General features: G+C 34.6%; 1 protein-coding gene and 1 pseudogene across 4 annotated transcripts in view; one reads left to right on the top strand and one right to left on the bottom strand.

Annotated features, from left to right (window-relative positions):
* The window catches only part of FER (FER tyrosine kinase), a 399,749-nt gene that overhangs the window by 145,106 nt on the left and 234,904 nt on the right, over window positions 1-19,739 (bottom strand). The window lies entirely within an intron of this gene.
* Window positions 1,809-6,534, top strand: LOC123818034 (annotated as a pseudogene).

The raw sequence follows: 19,739 nt of genomic DNA, 5'->3' as shown, positions 1-19,739 counted from the left end.
CCTGGTCTTTGACTCAAATTTTATCTCCTAAGAAGAGATACAGCCCTGGATGATGTGGCTCAGTGGGTTGAGTGCTGGTCTGTGAACTGAAAGGTAGCCAGTTTGATTCCCCAGTCAAGGCACATGTCTGGTTTGTGGGCCAGGTCTATGGTTAGGGGTGTGTGAGAGCCAACCTATTGATGTCTCTCTCCCTTTCTTTCTCCCCACCTTTCCCTCCCTCTAAAAAATAAAATCTTTAAAAAAAGAGAGAGAAGAGATACAGTTTTATCTGACCATCCTTTCTAAAATGGAATGCAAAAGGTAGTACTTATCTATATTATGTCATTAACACTTGTGGGGCCCAATATCCCATATCTAAATATGTAAAAGTTATATATCAACTCAACAAACTTAAATATAACATGGTCTATACCATCAGTTTGACAAATATATTTCCTAACAAAACCTGGAAAGTCAAATATTCACTTCTCAAGAGCTCTACACTTGAACATGGCAAAACAGGAAAAGTCTGCTCCAGGCCTCACACTCTAAGCCTCCCTCTTTCCTTCTCACTCATGATTCCATCATTTCCGCGAGTAGTCTCGCACACGTATGCCTATAGATATCCCATCCTGTACATTCAAACTGCATCCATTTATCCCATGGACAGCCCCCCACCTGTTAGCCACCCATCAGGCAAGAGGATGGGTAGGAGATCTGGGCAGGCCATGAAAGTAAACTCAGGATTGCTGAGGCAGAAAATCTGAACTCCTAGTGTCGAGGGGCACTTACCAAGTACAAATGGCACACATTCCAGATGCTACAAACCCCTCAACTGTAGGCACAGTACAAAGTGGAGCCAGGGTAGGAGCAGTGGAAACTCCTTCTGGGCCTAAGGACATCATCCCTTTGCTTATCTCCTTTTGTAGAAATACTAACTTACAATTATCTTTAAATGTATTTACCTTTCTATGTCTCCTCCCTCTAAAATGTAAGCTGCACATGTATAGGGGCTTTGTCTGTCTTACAATGTCTGACACATACATAGTTGCTATTAAATCAATACTTATTTGATTAAACTTCTCACAATGACATAACATGAAAACATAACATTTAGAAAAAATACACATATTTTATAAAGTCATGTTTCACAAATAAATATCTATCAAATCCAAGGAAACTAATCATTTGCATTTCAATTAATCTCATTTGTATGAGACACAGTTTAATAAATGTTATCTACTTTATACGATGAGATATATGCTGTCTATCCTAAAGCCTTAGTAATTTTATAATGTATTAAGAAAAATACTGAATCTTTCATTATAAATTAAAAACTAATGGTAAGAAAAACTAGCCAATAAGAAACCTTACTTTAGGAAGAGAATATTCTAATATATACTCTATTCAGTACATTAAAATATCTAAAACATGCTCCTGACAAATCAGAACCTAGTAAAGTTAGAATACTAAACATAAAATTTCACTTGTGAGTTAAAATTTTATTAAATTACTTGACAATTATTTAAATATACTAGGCATTTTGTATCAAATAGTATCTTCTCAGAGAAATTTTATCTGACTACAAATTCCTTGTTTTCAAGATTAAAAGAATGATCCAGGAGGGTTCCACAGCAGAAAACCCAATATTGTGGCCTCTGACAGCACTCTTATTCAGGACAAAAAAAGTTAAAAGACCTATAGTTAGTTCAAATTTAAACTTTACAATGTTCCTGCACACCTGATATAAATCTAAAAGTGTTAATTAAAATGATAATAGGATAGCACTGAGTGCAGCAAAAATAAAATTCATTTGTCTCAATCTAATCATGAAGTGAGTATGAAATATTTTGGCATTTATGATAACAGAAGTGTAAAGTAACTACACTAGAATCATTCTGCTTACTATGTGAAGCAAAACACTTCAAGTAATTTGAATTTATAGGAGAATAAAGGCAAAACGGTCCCTTAACTCTCGGTAACAAGTCTACCAATACCATGATGGACTTTATGCATTGAAAGTAATAAAAACTTCATTTCATTCAGAGTACTACCAAATCAAAGAGGATCATTTAAACATATTCTGGTGGTACCAAGTCAAGACCAGAAGAAAATGTCTAAACTTTTCAGCCAATTATTTCACTGCAGTTATCCAACAAGTAAGATAAACAAAAAGAGTTATTTCATCAGTAAGAAGGCATTTTCTCTTTGTAAAGTGGCTGAAAGCCAACTTTAAGATTTCTTTAGAATCTTCATGAAAGCAAGAATGTGATTTCTACATGTGAACTCTTGGCCGCATAAATAAAGTCAGAAAGCAGAGGGAGGAAACAAATTCTAAGCCAAAACTCACAGGGGTATATAACAGCTGGATAAAACATAATTAATCTTTCTCACACATCCAGTTCTCTGCCCAGGAAAGGTTTCCAGCAAGTTAAATTTGGTAACAGAAAAGCCCTTCCAAGTCATGAAGAAGAAAACTATAACCTGAATATAGTTATAAAACTACAGATTACTTTCTTACCTGATCTAAAAAATTAGTGATTTGATGGAATAGCTCTCTTTTTATTCTGTAATTAAGAGTAAAAGAATGTTGTCTTGTTTCTTGTTTAAGTGGGCCTTGGAAGACTTATACATAGGAATTTTGGTTTTATTTTTATAATTGTGGTAGAAAATCAAGATATAACCAAGTTTAGGGCCTATTATACATGACCATAAAATAATATTACTGATTTTTTAAATCACAATTTCAAAGCAAACTTATCCCACAAATACTGATCTTGCTCAAAACAAGTTTGGGAATCCATTTTAAAATCTGCTTTGAGAATTTAAGAACATTTCTAATGTCAGTCAATTATCAACTTCTACAAGTAGATTTAATTTTCATAAAGACAATCATTAACAATGAAATCTGGTAGTGTGGTAGGTGATCAAACTTGGTGAAAAAGTATTTGACTGCAAAAAAATAAGACTGATTTTAGGTTAGTTAAAAAGTTATCCTTAAGCCAATTCCAAAAGAAATATATTTTAAAATATTTTTAGAACAATGAAGCATTGTTAGAATTTTTTCTGCATGATTATCTTGATAAAAAGTATGTCATTATCATCAGTATGTTTTACATTAGTGTCAGATGTACAATTAGATATTTATATACCTTATGAAGTGATCACCATGATAAATCAAGTACCCATCTGGTACCATACATACTTATTACAACTTAGTCCCTAGATAGAGGGGAAAAGGACACCTAGAAAAGGGCTTTCTTTTATTCTTTCTAATATATCTCCTTGAGCAAGGGAAACAAAGGAAAAATACACAAATGGTGCTACATCAAACTAAAAAGTTTTGCATAACAAAAGAAACCATTAACCAAATGAAAAGACAACCCAATGAATGGGAGAACATATTCACCAACAATACATCTTATAAAGGGTTAATATCCCAAATTTATAAAGAACTCATACAACCCAATATTCAAAAGACAAACAAACCAATATAAAAATGAGCAAAAGACCTGAATAGACACTTCTCCAAAGCCGCCACAGGCGGCCAACAGACATGAAAACATGCTCAAGGTCACTAATCATCAGAGAAATGCAAATTACAACCACAATGAAATATCACCTCACACCTGTCAGAATGGCTATCATCAACAAATCAACAATCAACAAGTGCTGATGAGGATGTGGAGAAAGGGGAACCCTTCAGCACTGTTGATGAAAATGAGCATTGGTGCAGCCACTGTGGAAAATCATATGGAGATACCTTAAAAAAATTAAAAACAGAACTGCCTCATGACCCAGCAATTCCACTTCTGGGAATATATATGAAAAAACCCAAAATCTGAATTTGAAAGAACATATGCACTCCTATGTTCACTGCAGCATTATTTACCATAGCCAAGACCTGGAAACAACCCAAGTGCCCATCAGTAGATGAGTGGATAAAAAGCTGTGGTACATTTATACAATGGAATACAACTTGGCTGTTAAAAAGAAGAAAATCTTACCTTTTATGGCAGCATGGATGGACCTGGAGAGTGTTATGCTAAGTGAAATAAGCCAGTCAGAGAAAGACAAATACCATATGATGAAGACTCTAGTGAACAAATAAACAAAGTAGAAACAGACTCATAGATACAAAAAAACAGACTGATAGCTGTCAGAGGGGAGGGGGTTGGGGAGTTTGGGTGAAAAATGTGAAGGGATTAGCCAAGGGAAAAAAAACACCCAAAGACCTCATAGACATAGACAACAGTATGGTGATTACAAGAGGCATAAGGGTGTGGGGAGGCAGAACCGGGTAAAGAGGGCATAAATGGTGTTGGGAAGAGACTTGACTTTGGATGGTGAACACATAATGCAATATACAAATGACGTATTATAAAATTTTACACTTAAACCCACGTAATTTTATTAACCAATGTTATCCCAACAAATTCAATTAAAAAAGAAAGGACTTTCTCAGCTCACAGTGTCTATATTATCTTTGTCCACTCACAGCGATCCTGTGGCCCAGTCCTCCAAGAGAAGTGAAGGAAATGCAAATATTCCCTTCCACTCAAGGACACCAAAAGGCACAGAAAGCAAATCACATATGTAATATGATATAGTTAAATGTGGCTTCATTTACAGTAAGAAAACCACATTTCTGCTTAAAAATATAATTTTGTGTATGATCTCACTTCATCCTAAATTACCATATTACAATACTTTCTGCTTCCCCCAGGCGTGATGTACTAATCCTGCCTTAGTGCTTCTTAGTTCTCTGTCCAAGCTTATATTGTCACCTGTCACCTTGTATTATAATTATCTGTTTATTTTTCAGGCTCCCTGGACAACTGGGAGCTCCTTGAAGGCAGAGACTTATCTTAGTCATCACTATAGCTCAAGAGTGTATCAAGAAGCTATCACATAAAGGACATGCAATTAATTTTGCAAAAATGAAGGGATGAATGTATGCTCCTTCCAACTGTTGTTAGAAAAAGAAAGTCAAGAATTTGCATCTCTGTTGACATCTTAACTACTCTTAATTTCTCTAAAAGTCAATTTTTAAAGACAAAGAATAATTATTTGATTCCAAGAACTGATATTTCATGTTTTACAACAAAGGAAACTGATACAGCACAGTTATAAAAAGCCTTAAACAGCGAAACTTATAAATGTAAATGACACCACTGTGATGACTGCAAAGGAGCAAGCTAATGTTGCTTTCACAAGAATGCCATACCCCTGTGTTAGAGCCAATGAGCTGATGATGTCATGTGCACACAGACTGAAGGTCCACACAGCTATCGGACAACACAAGAGCAGCTTTTCCCTGTAGCTAGATTAAGTCTGACATTATTCCTGGAGACACAATATCATGCTTTCACATTAACATTTACAGAGATGTTAGAACAAAATGTTCTTTTAAGAATCAATGTTTAAAAAAAATCAGCGCTTAGGCCATTTTACCCCTCAGAGCTATGCTGGGTATGAAGATCTGTGATAAAACATGGGTGTGGGTATTCCTTCCACAGATTGGAGTTTGTTACAGTTATCAAAATTAAGGCCTACTTCAAAAGATACCAAGTGAAATTTAGATGATGAGAGGGTAAAACTGATTACTATGCCCAGAAATGCTTGGTTGTCTGGGATAAAAATAAGTATGACACACCCAAATACAGGCTGATAGATCATGTAACCAATGGAGATATCATTTGCCAGATTTCTTATGCCCATGTAAAAGGAGATATGACAGTCAGTGCAGTTTATGCTCATGAACCCCCAAAGGTGTGAAGGTTGGCCTGACAAATTATGCTGCAACACATTGTACATACACATTGCACAAGCATCTCAATAGGTTGCCCATGGATAGCTCTACAAAGGCCAAACGGAGGTGACTGGAGATGAGTACAATGAGGAAAGCACTGATGGTCATCCTGGTGCCTTCACCTGCTATGCTATTAGGATGCAAGGCTTTGTAGAACTACTACTAGAAATAAAGTTTTGGGGCCCCTGAAGGGAGCTGTGGAGGGACGCTTGTCTATCCCTCACATAGTACCAAATGATTCCCTAGTTATGATTCAGAAAGCAAGGAATCCAATGCAGAAATACATTGGAAACACATCATGGGTCAGAACACTGCAGGTTACATGCATTACCTGATGGAAGAAGATGAAGATGCTTACAAGACAATTCTCTCAGTGCATAAAGAACAATGTAACCACAGACATGATGGAAGAGATGTATGAGAAAGCTCATGCTGCTATATGAGAAAGTTCAGTCTGTGAGAAGAAGCCTCAGAAAAAAGTTAAAAAGAGGCAGGGCCATCCCAAAATGTCTCTCACCCAGAAGAGAGACTGGGTAGCCCAGATGACAAGCTTCCTCAGACCCCAGAAGAGGCTGCTGAGAGCTAATAAACCAGAGCACAATTTTCTTGGAAGATTTTTCAGACAAATAAATAAACTTATTGACCAAGCAGCTAAAAAAAAATCAATGTTTAAAAATATTACTTTAAGAACAAAGATAACACTAAAGTCTGAAAATGCACTTCAGATTCCATTATCACTATAATAATAAAAAAAACAGATTATTTCCCTCCACATGTCCAGTACTGTGAGAATCAGTGCTTTAAGTATGCAAAGAGAGCCTTCATCACTACAGTCCCTTGTTTTTGTCATTATAAATGTATCAAGTAAGACTCGTGTAGTTTCTTATTTTTCTTTATTTCATTATACATCATATTCTTATAGACTTTTCCACCATTTACCCTTATGGAATATTTTTTCTTCCCCATTTTGGCAAAAGAAGAAGAAAAAAACACTTCATACGATTTAAAGGAAATTATAGTTAGCGTTTGTTTTCATCTCCTCCTCCACATTCATTTAATTTCATATCAAGACACACATGACTCTCACAGAACAAACCTCTCCAATATTAAGTTCTAGGCACACTGCCGATGCAGTGTCATCACAAACAACACCACACAGGGTTCAAGGAGAGCGACCTTCAGGAAGGCTTTCTGGAAATCATATTACATGAAGAAAAATGACTGTTTTAAAAATAAAACATTTATTGCATATGTAAGTACCCTCTGCAAAGGACTAAATTAGTAGTGGGGTTGTAGATTTAGCCTCAAAATAAGTAAACAAAATTTTAATTGGTACATATCAAAAGCACCAGTCAACAGAAGGCAATGGTGCTGCCTCTGCTATGAAAAGCCAACCAAATAATCAATTCCCCAATTCTCCATAACCATTTTCTCTTCATTTAATTGTGAACTCAGCAGAGTGTTATTGATCCATTCGAACATTATCTCTGGTGAAATCATTACCTTTACTAACCTAATCTGCTAAGCATTTTAGCAAGGCTAGAAGATCACAACACAGACATCTTCACAGCAGAAAAATACTATAAAGTATGTGTTATATAAGCATTATGAACTAAGCCTCAAGAACACAGAAGGAAATAATTTTTGGTGCTTTTACATATCCATTTCTCCTTTTTCAAAATAAATTCATATTATTTGTGTCAAAATAAATGTTCAAAACTCAAAATAAATGTTCAAAACTCAAAAATAATCATAGGCAAATAAAGAGAACACAGAAACCTGAATAACATCTTGGAGTATAAAATGAAAGTGGGCAAATGTTTAAGATTTATAGGCAGCGTAACAACATGAGTAACTGGACCATGGAGGAAAGATACCCCCAAAAGTTAGTTTGCATAAATGCAGGTGATAATTAAATGTCATAAATCAAGACATGAAATCAGGAAGAGAACTGAATGATGTAGGGTCAGGAATGAAGATAATGAATTCTGTTTGAACCAAATCCAGGTGTTGATCCTTAGAGACATTATAATTATCAGTCAAAAGCTTATGAGACTAGTAAGAGTGAGAGGAGTACAAACCATGTAAAGAGGAATAGAAATGGAGAGTCAAAATTGAAAACTGAGAGTAGGTTTTCAAAGGTTAAGAATTGTGGCAGACTGTTTAATATCCACGCTCTCCTATCCAAGTGTGCTTGTTCCCTTGAAATGAGACTTTGCTCTTCCTCCCATCCACACATGGAGTCTCCTTCCTCACCTTGAATCTTGGCTGGGATTGTGGCAACAGATTGTGGTAGATCTGGCATTGTGCAAAAGTTATAAAGTCTAGACCCCAAAAAGCCTTAAAGTTTCTATCTTCAACATCACCCTAAAATCATGATGATGTGAAGAAGACTGGGATTAAAAACCAGCCATTTAAGCTATCTCAGCTGAGCCGACCCCTTAACTTGTCAGCTGAATGCAAACACGAGTGAGCCCAGGCTAAATCAGCAGAGCTGCCTAGTCAACAGCACAATCATGAGAAATAAAACACTGTCTTAACACACAAAGTTTTCAGGGGGTGTATTACACAGAAATAACTAACTGACACAAGAACCAACAGGGCTGCTTCCTGAAAGAAGCAAAAGCAAAGAAGATAGTTTCTATACAAAAAGTCAGAATTTTCAAAGAGTAGCAGAAGTTTCAAATAGGCTGAGGACTGAGAAGAGGTCATGGAGCTGGTAAAAGTAAGCAGTCATCTCAGACACTTAAAAGTTCAGTTTCTGTAAGGTGAGCAGGGTAGAAGAGCAGCCTTTTTTTGATGAGAAAAATTGATGCAATAAGACAGATTACTCTGATATATTACTTTATAAAAAAGGAAAGACATGAGCTATTTTAAAAAACTGAAGGGGTAGACTAGTTGAATGAAAGCTTTGGCTGTTATTGTTTGAGATAAAGATGGAGTGGCTGAAGAAAAGGCTGGAAGGGGAAAATAAAACTATTTTCTAAAACCAAAGGAAATTGATATATCAAAGACCCAAGGGAGGTGAGGAGAGATGGAACAAGGCTGATGAGTATTTTAATTTGAACTGCTATCACAACACAGCATGGACTAGGTGACTTAAAAAACAAAAAAAGATTTATATCTCACAGTTCTGGACGTGCCAGCGGATACGGTGGCTGGTATTCGGTGAGAACTTGGCTTGTAGACAAGCACCTTCTAGCTGCATCCTCACAGGGCGGGGAAAGAGAGCGTGCTTCTCTCCTTTTTATAAGGACACTAATCCCATCATGGAGGCTCTACTCGCATGATCTTACATAAACCTAATTACCTCCCAAAGGCCCCCTCCTCTTAGTATCATCCCATTGGGGGTTAGGGCCACAAATATGCAGCCCATAACAGTGAGTTAACCACAGAAAATGAAAACCAAAGACCCAGGTGAGGTGAGTGGAAAAGAGCTGGGATAAAAGAGGAAGAGGGAGGGTAGAACAGGTGAAAATAATTGTTGGTAGGCAGGCACAAGAATTTCTTCTCCAGGTTCGTAGTAGGAGAAGTAAGCAAGTTAATCTGCTAAGGTTGAAGAAACCAAAAATTTAAGAGCTTGAGAAAAATGGTAAGGTTTAGAAATAGTTTTATTTAGTCTAATTTCAGGGGACATTTGAATTACAAAGTAAAATAAAATAGATTTGTTCAAAAAGAAACTTAGATTACAATTTTTCCTCATCTTTAAAAATTACATGTAAATAACAATCCCCTTCTTCCACTTTCCTATGGCTACAAACAAAACAAAATAAAACAAAAATGTCTAAGTGAACTGCTTTTCAGCACAGGTACATGGTAAATATAAAAAGCAATATCTTGCTTATGGCTCAGTGAAAACTTCATAGCTTTCTCCATTTCACTATCTCATATGGAAGAGTAGAAAGAAAAAGAAAAATCATTGAACCTCTCCAAGAGTCAAAGTCATCACTTATAAAATGATCTTAATGCTGGTGCTGTCTGACTCATGAGGTGATCTTAGAGTACATCCAAATGAATATTGACTAAAAAAATAATAATTTCAAAGTATTTACAATTTGTTTTTCATTCAATTAATTGTGCTAAAAGTGGTCTCTTTAAAAACAAGAATTTATCTTAAGTTATACTCTGGTTGAGAAGAAAAATATGTAGTTAAGATGAGATGATTGTTTCACTGATTCTTATAGTGAATGACAATTCCTAGACAGACTACAACATATAAAAGTGTAGTAAGCATAAGGAGGCAGAAGACATAGCTTTTGCTTTTAGGAATTTCAACTGGAGGAATATTTAAATTCTGTTTGCTATAGGGGATAGTGGGGGGCATCAAGGAACATGTATGGAGAACACCTGGAGAAAGCCAAAAGGGGTACTTGAACAACAATAAAAATAAAAATAAAAAATCTCTATATTAATTAGTTGGTGAAATATTAATATTTGGTATATATTAGGTTAAATAAAACATTTTATTGCAATTATAAAAAATTCTGTTTGCTACACTTTCATTTGCGTGAAAGAACACGTGTAACTAAAATACGTTTCCTATAGATTCCTTAGGTTTTTTTTTTGAAGTCCCCTGTCTAGACCAGAATTCTTTTCCAACCACTTTATCATAATCTCTGATTATTGGAACTTAAACATCTTTGTGCATATGTATATGTTTGTGTTTGAGTATATACAAATGCTGGAATCTTCCACAAAAATATGATAAATGCTTGTATGTTTCACACCTCATGTAAATATAATAGCAACCGTTAACTGACCGCAGATACACAACCATTAACATACTACAGATATACATGTCGTGTAAGTAGGTATGAATGAATACACCACACACACAAACAAATGGTTATTTTCTCTGTTTGCCAACCTTCCTCACCCTCCAACCTCTTCTATTCTCTGATCCATTCTCTGCTTTGTGTATCAAGAAGCTGACTCCTCAGAGGTCATTTTGAAGGGAGTTGATGGACTTCCAATTAGATTCTATTAGAAGATGCAAAAGCAAAAACATATGGGTGTGCTTTCCCACCACTCTCTGGTTTGGTGCTGTGTTTCTAGCAGTTGCAACATCTCAGGATTTAAGCTTTTATTGGGAAGCTCCACCTGTAAAGCACCAGTACACAATGGGCTCTGCTAACTATTTCTTCCTTCTGTCCGTTTATTGCTAGGAATAGTAATGATTTCTGACTAGGCTTGGTTTCTAGGAAACTAACCACCCCTAGTTCTCCCCCTTAATCCTACCCATGATTCTATTAGTAGTTTTTTTATTTTAAAAAATCTCTTATTAAAGCCATCTGAGTTGAATTTTGCTTTCTACAAGGACTTCACACACACACACACACACACACACACATCACTCATATGTACACAATATGATAGTAAATACATAAATAATACTAGCCAAACACTAAATTTCAAATGAAACTAACCACCTAAAATGGCCACAGTAATAATTACTGCACGAGGTTCAAAATGAGGTCCCAAACCAATGTATTTTTGATTTTTCATTTTTTGTGACTGTAAAACATATGTGTCTGATAAAAAGTATTGCAAAAAAGAATGCCAACACTACAATATTATGCAATATAAATTTTTAAATATTTTAGAATAAATTTATAATCATGCTGTAAGTAATGTATGGCCTGTTTGTTCGGTTAAAAGCATACTATGATCATATTACCATATTAACTAATGCAAAAAATATTTTAATAGGCTGCAGAACATTATATTATGTGAATTTATCATCATTTATCTGTTCCTTTTGCAGACACTGGATTATTTCCAAATTTTTAACTATTGTTTTCAATAATTTGGTGAAGATCCCTAAACTTCTAACATGTATTGATATACATTCCTAGAAGTAGAGTTACTGGAGAGAAGGATATGGATATCTTTAAACTACTGACTGATAACCAATAAAATATTCTGTGATTATGGAAATGTTCTATGTCTGCTGTGTGCAACATATTGCCACTAGCCATATGCATCTACTTAGCACTTAAGGTGTGGTGAGTGAGACTGAGGAAATATTTAATGTAAACAGCCTGTGTGGCTTAGTGGCTATTTGGTACTGCACAACACAGTGCTCGATACCTAATGTCCAACTGTCATCCAGAAAAGTTGTAGTAATTTAGACTTTCATCAGCAGAAAATAAGAGTGCTCATTTCCTCATCTCTTCATGAGCAATGGCATTCATTATTTTCCAATATTTGTCAATTTGATAGGAAAAGACAGAGTGTAATTGCTTTTTAATGTACATTTCTTTGAATACTAGGGTTAAATATTTCATGTTTTCTATCAGGTTTTCTTTCATGAATTATTTTTTTCTTTACCAATTTTTCTACTAGAGAGTGGGTTTGTTTTTCTTAGAATAATGCACTCTACATATTAATGTGTGCCATATCTGTTGCAAATAATTTTAAATTTTGTTTCTGATGACTTTTGATATACAGAAGTTTTACACTTTAATGCAAATTTATCAATCACACGTTTGTGTTTTTATCCCAAGCCAATTTAGATAAAGTCTCAATCAACTTACACATAATTTATTTATTCATCACCTTTGTGAAAACATAGTTTCAAGATGAAACAGTGAATTCATACCTGAAGATACCACCCCTGCCTCAAATATAGAGCAGTGACAGATAAAATATAAAAAGAAATGATCAAAAAAGTTGTGCTGACCTCAGAAACAAAACATGTAAATACCTAAAAAAACACAGACACACACAGCCCTGGCTGGCGTAGCTCAGTGGATTGAGCGCGGGCTGTGAACCAAAGTGTTGCAGGTTCGATTCCCAGTCAGGGCACATGCCTGGGTTGAGGCCATGGCCCCTTGATGTTTCTCTCTCTCTCTTTCTCCCTTCTTTCCCTCTCTAAAAAAAAATAAATAAATAAAATCTTTTAAAAAAATGTTGAGTACAAAGATCAAGTGGCAGAATGATACAAAATATGCAAAAAAAAACCTCCCAAAACAACAATAGCATGTGTCTAGTGCAAATATCATAGTACTGTTGTATAATACAAATTAAAGGAAAAATAAATCAGAGAAGTAGGTAACACTAGGACTAGAAGAAAAGGAATAGAATCAGGGAGGGCTTCAAGTTTATCCATATTGTTTCAATTGTTATTTCTAAAAAACTTCAAGTATGGTAAAATGTTTGAAAAAAATTAAAAGGAGTTTTGATATGGATATTATAATTTCATTTCTGAATATATATATTTCATATATAATATTTGAAACAATGCATATTTTAAAACAAACTAACAAAAAGAGAACCTACAAAGAATTCTCTAGAATCTTTTTCAAAATAAAAAATGCATTAATCACTTAAAAATAATTTGAGTGGTAACTTCAGTAACAAACAAGATGGAATAATCCTACTACCATCAATCCCTCCAACTTATGACAACAAAGTTTTGGACAAAATAGAAAGGCTAATTATATGAGAAAACTGAAAAGTTACAAATGGCAGGCAGCCTGGAGAGGAGATGCAAAACTTGTAAAAACACATAGCAAATGTGAGTTTCCTGGTTATTTCTTCTCTATTGTATCTTGACATTGACCCCAAGGAGAACTCACAGAAGAAATACATAGCAGGAAAGGGCACAAAACACCTGAAAGAATCCCTGCTTTCTGGCCAGGAGACCAGAAAAATATGCCTCAATTATGTGCCCGAGAGTGGAGAGAGATCATCTCCCTCCGTTTCCCTCGTTCTTCACTCCCAGGCCTTATGTTCCCGAAAGTGGCTGCAATCATAGATCAGAAGGGCGGTGGCAATGAGGGAGGCAACAAGATCCCCAAAGTGGAAGAGGAAAAAGGAACTGGTGGTCCCAAAAGTGCTGGGAGGAACTCTTGGTGTTTTTTTCTCTTGCTTTTCTTCGCCATTTACCCCAACTGTAACCCCTGGTCAAGTGGAACTGCTCAGCAGCAAGAACTTCTGGAACTACAAGAGAACTCTACTGCCTCCCTCCCCCCATATTAGTGGAATAAATAAGGACAAATGGAAATAGAGAGTACTGTGGACATCTTGAAAAGGAGAGAGCTGGAGATGACCCAGAATTATATGACAAAATGCAATGTTAAAAGGCATCTGCCCATGGCATTTTAACAAATTTTGGACTATCTCCTAAAGATGTTTACATAGCAGACAACCTTAGAAGTTAGGGGCAGAGTCTTCCCTCATGATTTGTGGGGAAGGGAAACTGATGAAAAGTTCACGCTGCCTGCTACACCATGAGTAATAGACTGTCTGCAGCCATTCGGGCCAGGTGTTTCTTTCCCAATAAAGTGTAGCAAACAAACATAGAAACATCCCAACATAGTGCTTTTAGGAACTGCCTGGCCACTTGAAACACAAGTGCCAGGCTCACCTGTAAGTTGCACACACTTTATGATTTTATTTACATAGCATTGTGGAAAAGGCAAAGTGATAGTGACAAAAAAAAAAAAAAAAAAAAGGTCAGTAGTTGCCAGGGGCCAAGGGGACAGGTTCACAACAAAAGGGTAACATAAGGAAGTTTTGTGGGTTGAAGTAACAGTGCTGGATCTTGATTGTGATAATGATCACATGACTTAAAACATCTGTCAGAACTCAGAGAACTATATATTAAAGAGTGAACTTTACTGTATATAACTTTTAAAATAGTAGATATACAAAAACATTAATTTGAAATTAACATTTTTAATTCCAAGCAACTTGGAAGTTCACATTCACTTAAAAGTTTGAAACATTAACTCATAAAATGATATGCTACATACATTAGTTAATATAGAATATGAAAATATTAACTCATTAATATTGGTAATGTCATACAGCAAAAAATTTCACAGATTTAGACTACATTTGTTATTTGGAATTCCTACTTCTAAGACCAGAAACTAATAGACAGCATTATTCCTACTGTCCCTGATTTTTAATTTCAGGTGTTAAAAACAGAAAAAAAAATACCATGATTTCCCTATTTCCCTTATCTAAGTTTCTTCTCTTATCTTACTTTGGCTTTTTTGATCTTAACCTTTCACTAACTCTTTGTCACTTTCTATTTTAATAGGACACTAGATTTTACTCCTTAAGGACTTTGCTATCTGTTGCAGCTCTGTAATACTGTTTACCTCAGTTGATATTATTCATTTTATTTATTATCACTATTTCTTAATGTTCACCAAGCATCCCCACAATGTGTAGGGCACAAAATGATATTTAAATGTCAAATATCAAACTCAAAGTTCCTGTCCTTTCATTCACCTTCAAAATGGTCTCAAGTTTGACATTAAGCTTTCGATTTAAAGATAGATAAGGTTGGATTTGGGGGTAATATATTTTCTTCAATTTTTAATATCAAAGGAACTCTCTCACCTTGAATTTGACATGTATGAAGGGGACAAGGAACTAGAATTATTCAGCCACAGGAAGAGAAAACTTTAAGATGATTTAATGTACATCTGTGGCTAACCTATAGGTTAAGGCCTTGAAATTGCTAAAAGAATACAACAAGCGCTAAAAAAAAATCAGCACTTTATGAATGAACAAATGAATGAATGAAAATGAATAAAGGAAGAGATCTTGAAGTACAGAAAAAAATGTTTATTTCTTTGAGATTACATATTTTGGAGAAGTGCGATATAAACAGCAGTCCAAAAAATCATACCTAACCCTTAAAATATGAGATTGAAGTTGGCCTGCCTATTTAAAAAGTTTCTTATTTCTATTAATACTATACATTTTCATTAAATTTTAGAGCTTTACATATAGACAAACAAACCAACAACTTTTGGTTAATATGAGTTTTCTAACTTTGTTTTAGAGGGAACATAACTTACTGTCTGTAATCACTCAGGATTACAAAATATACCTATACTTTTTCCCTTTGCCTTGCTAATAACTGAACCAATTAAACCATGTAGTAGTTAATTCAGCTTGTTTAGTGATAAGCTAAAACCCAGGTGAAATACGTATGCACATACATATCCTGTGTGTTTGTAAACTCGGTGTTTAATCTCAACATTGAAATTTTAGCCAATACATTGTATTATTAATAACATTCTTTCTGACTCATTACAAATAAGGGTACCACTGTATACACAAACACATATGTGTCTATAAATATAAATAATTTATGTTAAACTCACAGGTACAATGTGTAAATTCATACTTACTTCTAATATTCAACAAAGCCTTATTTCATGCCACATAAGTTCTGTACATATTTTAATGCTAAGAGTAGAGTACTAAAACTATTTTAGTAATTCTTAGTGTGAAAAATAATGAATATTAATCTAAAAACATGTTTCAGGTCTGCAATATTTTGGGGTAGAAGGTCTCTAGATTGCTTGATTTCATTTGAGTTTCATTTTATAGACACTAATGAGAATGACTTACCTCTGTATTTTACTGAAGGATTACTTTTGTCATTTTCTCTCTTATTTCTGGCCCATAAAAAATGTATTTTCCATGTCTCTCTTGAGACTGTTACTCATCTTATCTCTTTCAACTCCCTATTTATGCCTCTACATTTATATGGTATTATCATAGGTTCTGTTAACCTATCCATTTCCTTCATTCTCTTTTCACTTTCATGTTTTCAAATCTCCTTACCTTTCCGTTTGCACCTCACTGAACTGTATTAGTGGGCAGTTAGGGTGGCATGTACACACACGTATACGCCAATGCTGCAGCAAGTGTCATCATAATGTTCAAAGCCGAAATACTGCTATGTCTAAAGGAAAATGTAATAATTATATAATTGTATTATACAGCTTTTTCTCTATTAACAAATGTGTAATTGACAAAAGAGACTTTGAAACCACGACTATAAGTAAGAGACAAAGAAGGAAACTGCATAAAGCTAAAAGGAACATTACAACAAGAGGATATAACCCTAGTAAACATTTATGCACCCAACATAGGAGCACCTAAATTGTAAATCAAATCTTGATGGACATAAACTGAGAGAATGATAGAAATACAGTCACAGTCAGGGATTTTAACACCCCATTGACTTCAATGGACAGATCATCCAGGCAGAAAATCAACAAGGAAACAGCAGCCTTAAAGGACACACCAGACCAAATGGATTTAATTGATATCTTCAGAGCATTTCACCTCAAAACAGCAGAATATACATACTTTTCAAGTGTACATGAAGCATGTTCTAGAATAGACCACATGTTAGGACACACGTCTCAATAAATTTAAGAAAACTGAAATCATATAAACCATCTTCTCTGACCACAATGCTATGCAACTAGAAATAAATCAGAAAAAGAACACTGAAAAACACACAAAGATATGGATGCTAAATAACATGTTGTAAACAATGAATGGGTCAACAATGAGATCAAGGAAGAAATCGAAAGATACCTTGAAACAAATGAAAATGAGGGCACAACAATCCAAAATCTGTGGGACACCAGGAAAGCAATCCTAAGAGAGAAATTCATAGCATTATAGGCCTATCTGAAAAAAAAAAACAAGGAAAAAGTTCAAATAAACAATCTACCTTTACACTTAAAGAAACTTGAAAAAGAACAACAAACAAAGCCCACAGTGAGTAGAAGGAGGAAATAATAAAGATCTGAACAGAAATAAATGAAATAGAGTCTAAAAAGTTATGCAAAAAATCAATGAATCTAAGAGCTGGTTCTTCAAAAAGATAAATAAAATTGATAAACCTTTAACCATAGTCATCAAGAAAAAAGAGAGAGGACCCAAAGAAATAAAATCAGAAATGAAAGAAGAGAAATTACAGCTGAAACCAAAGAAATACAAGGGATTGTAAGAAAATATTATGAACAATTATATGCCAACGCACTGGACAATCTGGATGAAATGGATAAATTCCTAGAAAAATACAATCTTCCAAAAATAAATTAGGAAGAATCAGAGAATCTGAACAGACCACTTATACTTCATGAAATTAAAGCAGTAATCAAAACCTCCCAACAAACAAAAGCCATGGACCTGATGACTTCACAGGTGAATTTTACCAAACATTTTGAGAAGAACTAACACCTCTTCTTCTCAAACTATTTCAGAAAATTCAAGATGGGGAAGTCTCCCAAATTCATTTTACAAGGCCAGCAATATCCTAATTGCACAACCAGGTAAAGATACTGATGAACATAGGTGCTAAAACACTCAACAAAATATTAGCAAACCAAATAGAGCAATGCATTAAAAAGATCATACATCATGATCAGTGGCAATCATTCTGCATTACAAGATTTGTGCACATTTGTGAATCAATAAATATGGTTCACCACTTAAAACAAAATGAAGAATAAAAAACCACACAATCATATCAATAGATGCAGAAAAAGCATTTGATAAAATCCAGCACCCATTTATGATAAAAAAAATGTCAGCAAAATGGGATTAGAGGGGACATACCTAAACATAATAAATGCCATATATGACAAACCTACTGCCAGCATCATACTCACTGAACAAAACTACAAGAATCCCCCTTAAGATAGGGAGCATGTCAGGAATGACCACTTTCACCTATCTTATAAAACATAGTACTGGAAGTCCTAGCCACACCTAATCAGACAAGAAGAAATAAAAAGGCATCCAAATTGGAAAGGAAGAAGTAAAACTGTCTTTATTTACAGATGACATACACAGAGAACTCCAAAGACTCTAACAAGAAGCTACTAGACCTGAATGAATGAATTTAGCAAATAGCAGGATACAAAATTAATATCCAGAAATCAGTTGCATTTTTATGTGCCAATAACAAACTAACAGAAAATGTAATTAAGAAAACAATCCCATTCACAATTGATTCAAAAAGAATAAAATACCTAGGAATAAAGCTAACCAAGGATGTAAAAGACCTTAACTTGGAAAATGATAAAACACTAAAAAAATAAAATGAAAAATATACAATAAATGGAAGCACATACCGTGTTCATGGATAGGAAGAATTAAGAGCATTAAAATGTCCATGATACCCAAAACAATCTATAGATTCAACACAATTCCTATCAAAATCCCAGTGACATATTTCAGATAACTAGAAAAAATATTTCCAAAATTTATATGGAAACAGAAAAGGCCCCTATAACAACAGTGATCCTGTAAAAGAACAAAGTTGGAGGAATCATGCTAACTAATATCAAACTATACTGAAGGCCATAGTAATCAAAACAGCATGGTACTGGCACAATAGCAGACACATATATCAACACAACAGAACAGAGTGCCCAGAAATAAACCCACAACTTTAGAGTTAATTAATACTTGACAGAGGATACAAGTGCATACAATGGACTAAAGATAGTTTATTCAATAAATGATGCTGGTAAAATTAGACATGTGCAGAAAATCAAACTAGACCACCTTTTTACATCACATACAAGAACAAATTCAAAATGGATCAAAGACTTTAATGTTAGACCCAAAATAATAAAAATCATAGAAGAAAACATAGGCAGCAAAATCTTGGACATTGCTTATTGCAATATTTTTTCATCTCCCTCTGCAAGGGAAACAAAAAGAAAAACTACACAAGTGGGATTACATCAAACTAAAAAGTTTTTATATAGCAAAGAAAAACATCAAGAAAATAAAAAGATAACCCATAGAATAGGAGAACGTATTTGCCAATACATCTGACAAGTAGTTAATATTAAAAATTTGTAAAGAACTTACAAAACTCAACACCAGAAAACCAAACCAATTTAAAAACAGGCAAAGGAATGAATAGACCTTTCTCCAAAGAGGACATACAGATGGCCAGTAGACATAAGAAAAGATGCTCAACATTACTAATCATCAGAGAAATGCAAATTATAATCACACTGAGATACTATCTTACACCTGTCAGAATGGCTATTATCAATAAATCAACAAACAAGTGCTGGCAAGAATGTGGAGAAAGGGGAACCTTTTTCACTATTGGTGGGAAGGCACATTGGTACAGCCACTGTGAAAAGCAGTATGG

This window comes from Phyllostomus hastatus, unplaced genomic scaffold (genome assembly GCF_019186645.2).
Source record: "Phyllostomus hastatus isolate PE091 unplaced genomic scaffold, TTU_PhHast_1.1 phas_contig_254, whole genome shotgun sequence".
NCBI classification, from domain to species: Eukaryota; Metazoa; Chordata; class Mammalia; order Chiroptera; family Phyllostomidae; genus Phyllostomus; species Phyllostomus hastatus.
Note: the sequence above shows the minus strand (reverse complement) of the source record. Positions and strands in the feature narration are given on the sequence as shown.